At 37.5% G+C, this 12,367-nt stretch overlaps 1 non-coding gene across 1 annotated transcript; it reads right to left on the reverse strand.

Annotated features, from left to right (window-relative positions):
- Positions 1 to 233: 233 nt before the first annotated feature.
- Positions 234 to 340, reverse strand: LOC141715377 (small nucleolar RNA R71). Its single transcript, XR_012572142.1, has one exon. It is a non-coding gene; the product is annotated as a small nucleolar RNA R71 (small nucleolar RNA).
- Between the last annotated feature and the right edge of the window lie 12,027 nt (positions 341 to 12,367).

Consider the following 12,367-nt stretch of genomic DNA (forward strand, 5'->3'; position numbering starts at 1 on the left):
GGGGTTCTCCAACGGAAGATCCCAATACGCACATTAGGGATTTCATTGAGATATGCGACACCTTCAAGTTCAACGTTGTTTCTGAAGATGCTGTGAAGCTGAGACTATTCCCATTCTCTCTGAGGGACAAGGCTAAGAGCTGGTTACACTCTCTACCAGCTGGTTTGATTACTACTTGGGAAGATCTTGCTCAAAATTTTCTCACTAAATTCTTCCCTATGGCAAAGACAGCTGTAATCAGGAATGCTCTTACTCAATTTGTGTAGCAATCAGGAGAATCTTTATATAAAGCTTGGGAATGCTACAAGGAGATGCTTAGGAAGTGTCCTCATCATGGAATGCCTGATTGGATGATCATCAATTGATTTTATAATGGTTTGGGAGCACAGTCCAGACCCATGATCGATGCAGCATCAGGTGGAGTCGTATAGGCTAAGAGCTACGATGAAGCTTATGATCTAATTGAACTGATGGTTGCTAATGAATATCAGTATCCAACTCAGAGATTGCCACAGGGAAAGGTAGTAGGAGTTCTTCAAGTGGATACAGCTACGACTATCACTGCTCAACTAAAGAAGTTGTCTATGAAGATCGATTCTTTGGCTAACTACGGTGTTAATCAGATAACTAGTGTTTGTGAGCTATGTGCAGGTTCACATGCGACGGAGCAATGCGCTATATCAAGTGAATCTGCTCAGTTTGTGAGCAACTTTCAGAGATCGCAACAACCAGTTCCAGACACTTATCATCTTGACAACTGGAATCATCCTAACTTCAGCTGGAGTAACAATCAGAATGCGGTACAACAACCTTATCAGCAATTTGGATCCAATCAATTCAATCTTATTGGTTTTCAACAACAATTTGCACCAAGACAACAACTCCAACTTCAACAACAAACTCAAGATGCAGTTCAATATTTGAATGAAAAATCTGAATTGGAGGAGTTGAGGCTTATGTCCAAAAATCAGGCTCTTATATGCCAAAGCCAGGCGATTTCTATCAAGACTCTAAAGGACCAAATAGGGCAAATTGCTAACGCATTATTGAATCGACCACCAGGAATGCTTCCTAGTGATACAGAAGCCAGTCCAGGAAAGAGGGAAGTTGAAGAACAGGTGAATGCCATCACCTTGAGGTCTGGAAAGGTCACAAGCCCCAAAATTCGGCAAGACGAAGAGCCTGAAAAACCTCAAGTTTCAGAAAATGCAGTTGTGGCTGAAAAAGTGGTGCAGAAGGATGTCGAGGTGGAATCAAGGAAGAACACTGTGGAACACACTCCTCCTGAGGGTAATATAGGGGAGAAACAGGTCTATCCTCCACCTCATTTCCTAAAAGGCTGCAAAAGCAGAAGTTGGATAAGCAATTTGCTAAGTTTTGGAGGTGTTCAAGAAACTTCATATCAACATACCTTTCGATGAAGCTCTTGAACAGATGCCTAGCTATGCGAGGTTTATGAAAGGTATTCTCTCTCGAAAAGTGAAGCTCGATGACTTAGAGACCGTTGCTCTTACAGAGGAATGCAGTGCTGTGCTGCAACAAAAATTGCCTCCGAAGCTTAAAGATCCTGGAAGCTTTACTATTCCTTGCACCATCGGAAAATTATCTTTCGACAAGTGTTTATGTGACTTGGGAGCTAGCATCAATCTGATGCCCTTGTCTATCTTCAAAAAGCTTGGTCTGCCTGATCCGAAACTAACATACATGTCATTGTAACTAGCTGATCGTTCCATCGCTTATCCACGAGGTATAGTGGAGGATATCTTGGTCAAGGTGGTTAAACTCATCTTCCCTGTTAACTTAGTAATTCTTGATTTCGAGGAAGATAAGAAGATTCCCATCATTTTGGGAAGACCATTCTTGGTTACAGGCCGGACTATGATCGATGTGCAAAAAGGAGAGCTTACGATGAAGGTTCATGATCAAAAGGTCACTTTTAATGTGTTCAAGGCAATAAAGTTACCCACAACTAAAGATGAGTGCTTTAAAGTAGAGTGGGTAGACTTTGTCATGAATTCAGAACTTGAGCAATTGCCAAAGTCAGAGACCTTAGAGAGATCCTTAATGGGGAGATCAGTTATTGATGACCAAGAAGGAGCAGAGCAACTGCAGTTTTTGAATGCACCTCTGTGGAAGAGGAAGTTGGATATGCCATTCGATTCTCTTGGGTTAGCAAAGCTGAAAATTTCTCAGGAGCATTTCGAGCCGTCTATTGAAGATGTTTCCATACTTGAGCTTCACCCACTACTAGATCACTTGAGTTATGCATTCTTAGGTACACCACATGATAAGGGCTTGGGATATATTTTTGATGCTGTAGAGGGTATCCGAATGAATCCTTCAGTGCCTACATAGGGTTCTTCTCATGTGCAGCAGGTAGTTGATAGGAATGGTGTTGGTGATGAGCAGTACAGGCGAGTAATTAGCCGTATGGAGGCCATGCACAACATTCACCGTCGTTTTACTGCCGATTTGACACCAGCTTTGGGTACTATTTTCCGAGCCACTGGTGTCGAGGTTGATTGGCCACCCGAAGAGGGTGATCTTTCTGACGACTAGGTATGCCTGAAATCCTTATTATTTCCTTCAATGAGGACATTGAAAATTTTAAGTTTGGGGGCAATAATGTAAGATTAGTTTGTGTGTGTCCATATAGTTCATATAGATTCATGTTGCATATAGTTGTATTTCATTCGTAGTGTTGCATGATTGTTCATATAGGACTTATTTGTGTGTGTTTTATGTGATTTCATATAGTTACATTTGCATGCATATTTAGCATGATCCCTTAAGATGAACTATGATATTTGATAAGTTGATATTGATTTGAGTGTGGTGATGACGAATAGAGGGATGTTTAAGTCTTAATGAATTGATTTGCATGCCAGAAACAAAAAATTTCACAAAGTCTTATTGGGTTGCTTTTGATCTAGATCATGATCATACTTGTTTGTTGTTGAGATTTAATCACTTGGTTATATTTAGAATTTGTGATATTCTCGTAATGACGTAAAAACACTGATTTTTTTTATCTGGAGAAAAACTTGGATTTCGTTGCTAGTTGTTGTAAGTCTAGGCATCAAATGGCTAGTAGCCGGCTCATATTTTTATGAGTAGTCTAGGGTTGAATGAGATGGAGCGAAATGCACTCATTCGGAAATTTCTGAAAAAAAGAGAAAAAAAAGAGAAAGAAAAAAGAAAAAAAAAGAAGAAAAAGTACGTGTTTATGCATAATTGATCAAGAGTGAGCTCTTTAATACTCGAGTTATTAAGTTCTAGGGGACTTTGTTCCTAGTGACCTAAGGCTTTTATAGTCAGGGATCCGCTAACATAACGCTCGATACATAGGTATTATTGCATAAGTCTTTTGGGACCTCATTCATTGCACGGTCAAATAAGCATATTTGTTATGTGTCCAATAATAGCATGAACCCTTGTATAACTATAGTAGGAAGGAAGTGTTGTGAGTCATTATGCATTTAAGATCTATTCTGTTTATAAACTTGAGATTGTTTTGATGAAAGATAAGTTATGGTTATTGATCTAGTTTCGAGAGTATATCTGTTAGGCATCCACATACGCACGTTCTGGTTTGTGAGTTATTTTCTGAGATTTATTCGAACTCTATTTTGAGTTATTGCATTCTTAGAGGCGTGGCTTATTCATTTGGTTATCTTTATTCTGAGGGGATCAATTACATTATCATTTAGTTGCATTCATGCATTAGGTTTATTTTATAGATTTGAGTCTGTTTATGCTTGAGGATAAACATCGATTCAAGTTTGGGGGTGTGTTAAGTGGATTTTATATATACTTGGAACGCTTCATTTCAGGCTTAAGTTGGTGTTCTGGACTCAAGCTATTGGTATTTTTTATGAAGTTTTTTGTTATTGCATTTCAGGCATCAGTTAAATGAAGAAAGGAGTTTTTTAAAGAAATATGCTCAAAATAGATCAGAATTTTAATCTTAGGCCATTCTCAAGTTGCAGAGAATCTCGTTATCTTCGCGTGGGCAGTTGAATCACCTAATTTTGACGAGCAGAACTCAAGATATGGCCAAAAGAAGATTTGTCAACAAAATTCCAGAATGTCAGCGCGGCTGCGCGCGCGCGGCCGCACCTGGTTTCTGCCCCAGAATCCTGATTTTAGTCGAAATTGAAGATTTTGAGAGTCTTGGTCATCCTGGAGCCTATATATACGCATAAAAAGATGTTTTTAATAAGAAGGAGGTCTAGGAGAGCAATAAGAAGACCTAGAGAGCACGAGAAGGCTACGGAGAAGAAGACTCTTATTTTCTTCAATATAGTTGATACTTGAATGCTTGTTTTCAATTTGTTCTTTAACCCTGATACTCTTATATTGTTTATTATCATGCTTTCATTGGAACCCATGATGATGATGAGTTCGATTATGAAATAATCGTTATCGTGGGGTTCTAACGGATTTATTTATGGATTTCTATAGTTAATTTGTTTTAATATCTTGGTGTGTGATGATTGATTGATATCCTAGTATTGGTTGTGCTTATTCGACTTATGTGCGTAGCTAGCATATAAGATAGCGTGTTAATCTCTATTGAAGCGAAAGTGAATATAGAGATTTAGAACTTGTCATGCTAGCATATGTTCATGTGTTATTATTATGCATGATTCATAGGTAATTTTAACCATCTTACTTGCCCTATGTAATCACGATTACAAACTTGCGCATTAAACCGTTATGTTTTCAATTATTATATACATATAAGGACTAAGCATAATTGGTGTCCATTCAACTTCTATCTCTTTTGTGGATGCTTGGTAGTAGGGTATTCGTACAACGAAAGTTAGCGTTTACTAGTTTCGTGTTATCTGATTAGTATCATCACCATTACATGCTAAGGTTAAGAACAAAAAGGCTATTGAATGAAGTATTTAATGAAGTTAGAATCCCATGTTTATCTCATATAATATACAACCCTCTTTACTCTCTTAGTTATAATTTTTAGTTTAACTCTTAGTTTAATCAAAACCCAATTTGTTATTTGTCTTAGCATTGAATGATAACCATACATTGTTGCATAGGTGCATAGATTGAACTTAACCTAAACCAGTCTTTGTGGGAACGAATCTAATTTATATCTTATACTACTTGTGAACGGGTATAATATTGAAATAAGAAAATCAGCTCAAATCTAGTTTCATCCTCCCAAAAGGATGTTACTATTGAAACAAGCTCCCAACCAGGATGTTATGGACACAAGTTCACCACAAACTTATGCCAGAAAGAAAAGATCTAAAACCCTTGGGGATGCACAGGGAACACACACAGTGCAAACTGGAGCTAAAGACTCAGTCACTGCACCATCTCAAAGTCAGCTTGATGTGGCTCCAGTAAATTTGGAGTCACAGCAAAAATCATTAATCATTGAAGCACCTGAAACACCAAATTTACCCACACACTCACTGGATGTAGACATTTTTCATACATCACTTCCAAATTCTCCATCTTTAAATCTCTTGGAGAAGCCAAAAATCCAAGCAAGTGAGCATCATCTTTTCGATGATTTGTTGGCTCACTTGCCAATTCTTTCTGAGTCTATTGAGACATTTGTGCCCAAATTTACATCAATCTGCACAGAGTCTACAATAGTCTTCACTCCAAACTCATTCATTTCTTTTATCCCGGTGGATATTATTCATCTGTCGAGTAGTAATTGTATCCCGACGGATGTGCCTAACAACAGTCATCCGTCGGCTAGCCAAACTACTATTCCGATGGATGTTCCTCATCCGTCGGTTCTCTCTGCATAACTTTAAATCCCAACAATTGTCACAAGTGCAGATGACCTAGTAGTACAATCACTCTTAGAACTGAGGGCAGGGAGTGAATTGAGTGAGAGGCTGGGTTGCTTCTAGGAAAAAGGAGAGGAAAGGAGTGAACCAATGCAGACCATTTCTTCAGGTCTGGAAAAAGTGAGTGAGAGGAGTCCCACCTTAGATGGTGAAGGTGAGGATGGGAAGCAAGGGGAGCCCTTGATGCAAGAACAGATAGATCATGAGAGAAATGCAGGTAAAGGAGAAATAAGGTTGGACATCATTGTTAGTGAGTCAATGAATGCCAATGATGCAGACAGAGAGAGATTATCTCAGCATGATCAAGCTGACATAGATTCTATCTCTTTGGATGCTGAGGCATTTACTCATCCTGTTCCAGCATATCAACTTTTGGGTAGACAGGGCAATGAAAATGCAGAGAAGATGCTAAACTTGGTGCATACCACTGAATCAATACAAAGAGCTAGGGATGCCATCACAGCCATGCCACCTAGAGCTGGTGATGATGTTGACTATGGTTCTGGTGAGTCTGCAGATTTCTTTGGAGATGATGGTGATAGTGAAGAGCTCATGGACATAGGGGGAGAAGAAGGCCCCGGTTCTAGATCTGGACTGCCTTCCTGGGTATTCTCCAAGGACTGTGATATTCAACATTTCAAGACCACTCTCATTCATCAAATTCAAGAGACACATAATGCTCTTCAATCTGCTACAAATGCTAGCACCAGGAATCTCTTACAGGAACATCTCAACTCTCTACACTTACATCAGATTCAAGGTCTTCAACACAACCAAGATATCACTTCCATCAAGATAGAGATTGACCAAGTCAAGAAAGATATCTCCGAAAGATTGGATGCTAAAATTCCAGATGCAACAATGCTTGACATCAAAAGACAACTAAGGAAGAGTTCTGATCTAGCCACTAAGGTGAATTCCCTGGATACAAGGCTGACTGCAATGGAAGCTTCTCTAACAGCTATTCATCTTCATCAAGCACAGAAAACTCAGTTACTGCAAAAGCTGGTGGCTGCACAAACCTCCACCTCCACTCTACTTGATGATAACATAAAGGGGAAGAAAGAATTAACAATTCAAGTCAGTCAACCAGAGCCAACTAGTGAGGGGGAGTATATGGTAAATGTTCAAATCAGCGAAGTAATTGTTCCAGAAATTACTCTTCCAAAGCCACAAGTATTGGACAACATTGATCTGATCCAAATAGTAACTTCTAAACTTGAGTCAAAGACAAATCCCAAGATGCTTGATGTTGCAGCTGTGGAGAAGGAATTAGATGATAAATGGAGGAGAATAGATATAGAAATTTAACAGAAATTTGGACTAATTCAGAAACCAGACAAAATCTTTAATCATCACTCTCAAGTCAAGCAGATTTCCGTAGATGAGATGAGTTTGAGTTATCTGGAAAAAGGCCAAACTTCTTGCATAAAATCTCCAAAGGTAAATCTGGTCCTGAAGCCTAAAAGAAATTACTCAAAGTTCTCAGACAAAAATCCTATGGATATTGTGTATGAGACACCTAGGCCAGATGAGAAGAAGCTGTTGGCTAGGTCAATTGTATTTTTCAAAGATCCAGCTGATTCAGCACTTAAAAGAAGGATTGCCAAGATTTACAGAAATGGTAAGGAAATCTGTGTGGTGGCCGGACACCCTTAGTTTATAGAAGCTAAAAAGGAAGAGAAAGAAAGAATCAGGCAAGAAAAGAAGCAAGCTACCCTAGATGCTAAGAAGCTCAAACAAAATAAGGAGCAAGCTGCTATCTTGGCCAAACTTCAAGCTGTGAAGACTACAACTGAGATTTCTGCACAACCATCTATGATTGCTGAACTTCAAGATCAGAAAATGCAACAGGAACCACAACAGAAAAGAAGATTCAGATACAAGCTTCATTCAAAGAGCAAATTGGACTTTAGTGATGAGGAAATGGAAGACTACATTCTTAAAAAGTCTACAACTTTAACTTAGACATCCAAGCCCTCAGTGGTACATGAAGAATTCAAGGTGGATCCAACTAAGAATTTTCATGGTGAGCCTATAATTCCAAAAGATGAGCCATTATACTGGGAAAGTCTACCAATTCCTGAGTTCAACTTACCTATCTTCAACAAGCCAAAGAAGACAAAGATAAGAGCTACCAAGAAAAGCAAGCCTGCACCTCTCAGAACCAAGATCCTAACCAAATCTAAATCTGCAGTCAACAAAGAAGATTTTTTATACATCTGTGATATCAAGGAGTTTTCAGATTTAAACCTCTACTTGGATGAACTGGTAGAAGTAAGAGGAATTGATGCTCACAGACATCTTCCTGAAAGATTGGGGTTTAAGTATAAGGCAGGAAAAGAAAACACATGGCCTCTTCATAGGAGTCTAGAAGAAAGCCAATCTATACTAATAAAGATCTACTCATCTTTCAAAAAGAACTTTGGGTTCAATGTGACTGCAAGGAGATTGGTTCTGAAGAAGATTGAAGAGCTAAGGAGTAATAAAGCCAAAGATGCACTTCCAAAAACTCTATCAATTCCTTTCATTGGGAGAAGAGTGCATTTGAGGCCTTATTGGCTGATGGAATTTATGGATGATAAGGGAGTTAGAAGATTCTTCAGACTTGATGACCAATTGAGTATCTCTAGCAATGAGACTCTATTGGAAATGCATGAAATGCTGGATCTATCTGAAACTGATGAACTTGAATTCCACAGACAACTCCAGAATCAAATAGAGGAGAACAACAGGTTGCTTGGGAATACATTTAGACAATTAAGGAAATAGACATATCTGCTCAGACTAGAGGAGCACCTTGATAATAATTGTGAGAACTCTTTATACACTTTGCTTTGTTCAATTTTCAATAAATTTTGTAGCACTTATCAGTTTTATCTACTAATTTTTAATCTGTATTATTAGGGTGTTTTGTTATCATCAAGTTTCTCTTAATTTATGGCTACAGTTCCAGTAGACATAAATTGGGGGAGATTGTTAGGAATATGTTGTGAACTTGATGATAAGTTAACAAAACACTTTAGTAGATTTAACTTAGTGAATTTTGTAGCACTCGACGGATGATCTAATATAGTCCTGACGGATGAACCTTTTTAGTCCCGACGGATGACAGATTAACATCCATCGAGTGAGTAGCTTATGTAACAAATAAGTTTTGTAGCACAATTCTGCAAGCAACATTGTTTAGATTCTGCAGGAGTATATGAGTCATGTTGACTACTAGTGGATATACATAATAGGGTGACTAATTGTAAATATAAGATATCTTATAATTCTGTATAAATGAAATAGAGTCAAGTGACATAAAATGCTCCCGACGGATGGTTCACAAAGACTCCCTACGGATGATCAACAAAGCTCCCGACGGATGACAAGCATAGTCCCGACGGATAATCAAATTCAAATAGCTATTGACAGTGACAACACAGTCACATGCGTTGGGTGTTTGCAAAAAGAATGTGGCAGCCTGTTAAGGAGGAATTTGAGAACAAAGAAGCATTACCATTTCCATGCAATTGTGAAGATATTCAAAGATACTGGAATAGAGTAGTGAAGTAGCATGGAGTTAGACTAGATATGTTTTGTTTTATTATCTTTTCTTATTATCATGTAAACTTGGTGATATATAAACCAAGTGTAGCAAGTAGAATAAAAAACTAAGCAAGCCCATTTTCAGAGAAATATATCAAGCTGTATTCTGTAAGCATTTCTCTGTAGTTTAGTTGTTCAAACTTGTAAGCAGCTATGAGCTATTAAAAGCTTCACAGGGTTCTCATTTGATATATATATATATATATATGGTGGATACCTTCAAATCCACCAGAAAGTTTTAAAAACTTGTGTTTTATTACTTAGTGTCTTGATTCTTATCTCTCTTTTATTCCGCACCATTGCAACTTATTTACATGGACATGTTTGGGCCAATAAATGTCTTATCAATTTCATGGAACAAATATGCACCTGTGATGGTGGATGATTTCTCAAGATACACTTGGGTAGAATTTATGCACTCTAAAGATGAAATTCCACACATCATAATTGAGCACATCAAGAAGATAGAAAAACAGGCTGACGATCATAATTGTGTAAAGAGATTGAGAAGTGATAATGGAATATAATTCAGAAATGCAACATTGAGTGAGTAAAATGGGGTAGTTGAAAGAAAGAATAGAATATTGGTAGAAGCTGCTAGGACAATTTTGCAAAATGCCAAGTTGCCAACAAGTTTTTGGGAATAAGCTGTTAACACTGTATGCTATACTCAAAACAGATATCTCATTAACAAGGTTCATGGAAAATCACCTTGCTCAATCATGTCTAAAAGAAAGCCTATTGTAAAGCATCTTCATGTGTTTGGAAGCAAGTGTTACATTTTGAAAGACAACTCTGAATATGTGGGAAAATTTGACTCGAAGGTTTTTGAAACAATTTTTCTGGGATATTCATTGAAAAGAACTGCCTACAAGGTCTATGTATTTGATCAAAAGAAAATCATGGAAAACACATATATGACTTTTGATGATGACAAGTGTTCAGGCTTGGCATGCCTTGATGATAATGAAGCTGAAGCCCTTGCATTTGAAAACCTAAACATTAACAGTGATTCTGATGAAGAAGATGAAGTCAATGCATAACAAATGATGAATGAAGAAATACTGAACAAGAAAATCATGGAAATGGAAGATCATCTCAAATACCTGAATTTAATAGCACAAACTCAGGTGGAGAAAGAGAAGAAGAATCTACTAGTCATACCAATAATGAAGAAAATGATGAAGGCACAAGTCAACAAACTCACACAAGGAAGTGGGATAGAAGTCACACTAGAGAAGCAATTATTGGTGATCCAACTACTGGTGTGAGAACTAGAAGTGCAACTGCTAATGAGTGCCTACATGCATGCTTTCTGTCCCAAGTGGAGCCTAAGAAAACTGAAGAAGCTCTAATGGATCCTGATTTGATATCTGCCATGCAGGAAGAACTGGATCAGTTTGAAAGAAACAAAGTTTGGGAGTTAGTTCCTGCACCAAAAGAATAGAAGTGTAATTGGAACAAAATGGGTGTTTAGGAACAAAATGGATGAAAATGGTATAGTTACCAGAAACAAGGCAAGGTTGGTTGCAAAAGGCTACTCACCGGAAGAAGGAATTGATTATGATGAAACTTTTGCTCCAGTAACAAGACTTGAAGCAATAAGGATTTTTCTAGCATTTGCTGCATATTTAAATTTCAAAGTGTATCAAATAGATGTCAAGAGTGCCTTCCTAAATGGTGAGCTAGAAGAAGAAGTTTATGTGCAACAACCACCTGGCTTTGAAGATCCAGAATTTCCAGATTTTGTGTACAAGTTACTCAAAGCTCTATACGGACTAAAGCAGGCACCTAGAGCTTGGTATAATACATTGTCATAATTCTTACTTAAACATGGTTTTACTAGAGGCACTATAGACAAGAGTCTCTTCTACAAGAAGCATGGTAATGATATGATCCTAGTTCAGATTTATGTGGATGATATCATCTTTGGTTCTACAAATAAAAAGTTTTGCCAAAGATTCTCCAGGCTTATGTAGAGTGAATATGAAATGAGTATGATGGGGGAATTAAGTTACTTTCTTGGACTTCAAGTCAGTCAAAGAAGTGATGGAATTTTCATCAGCCAAACTAAGTATGTCAAAGATTTATTGAAAAAGTTTGGTATGGTTGATTGTTCACCTGCATCTACACCCATGTCTACAGCAATAAAGTTGGATGAAGATAAAAAGGGCAAAAGTGTAGACATGTTTGCTACATGTCTGTGTGCAAGATTTCAAGCCAATCCAAAAGAATCACATGTGATGGCTGTAAAGCAGATTTTTAGATACTTAAAGGAGACTCCAAACTTGGGATTATGGTATCCTAAGGAAACTGGTTTTAAAGCTATTGGCTACACAGATGCAGATTTTGCTGGATGCAGGGTTGACAGAAAGAGCACTAGTGGAAGCTGTCAATTTCTTGGTCAAAGACTTGTGTCCTGGTATAGCAAGAAATAACAATCTGTGTCAACTTCTACAGCAGAGGCTGAATACATAGCTACAGGAAGTTGTTGTGCTCAAGTGCTTTGGATTAGAAATCAGCTAATGGACTATGGTCTAGTGTTACACAAAATTCCAATTATGTGTGACAATACTAGTGCTATATCTATAGTGGCTAATCCAGTTAATCATTCTATAACAAAGCACATTGATGTAAGGTACCATTTTATTAGATAACATGCTTCAAATGGTACCATTGAGCTCATTTTTGTTCCAACAGAAAAATAAGTAGATGACATTTTTACTAAATCTTTGGATGAAGTAACTTTCACTAGACTTAAAGGTGAAATTGGAATGCTTAATTCTTCATCCTAAGGCAAGAACTCGACTAATGTTTTGCAGCAGATTAATATCTCGTAAATTAGAATTAATTTGATTTAATTGAAAATTAACTGAAATATGAATTATAAATATTTCAGAAATCTCTGCATATTTATTTTTCAAAAATGAAAATTCAGA

Source organism: Apium graveolens, chromosome 3 (assembly GCF_009905375.1).
Source record: "Apium graveolens cultivar Ventura chromosome 3, ASM990537v1, whole genome shotgun sequence".
Lineage (NCBI taxonomy): Eukaryota > Viridiplantae > Streptophyta > Magnoliopsida > Apiales > Apiaceae > Apium > Apium graveolens.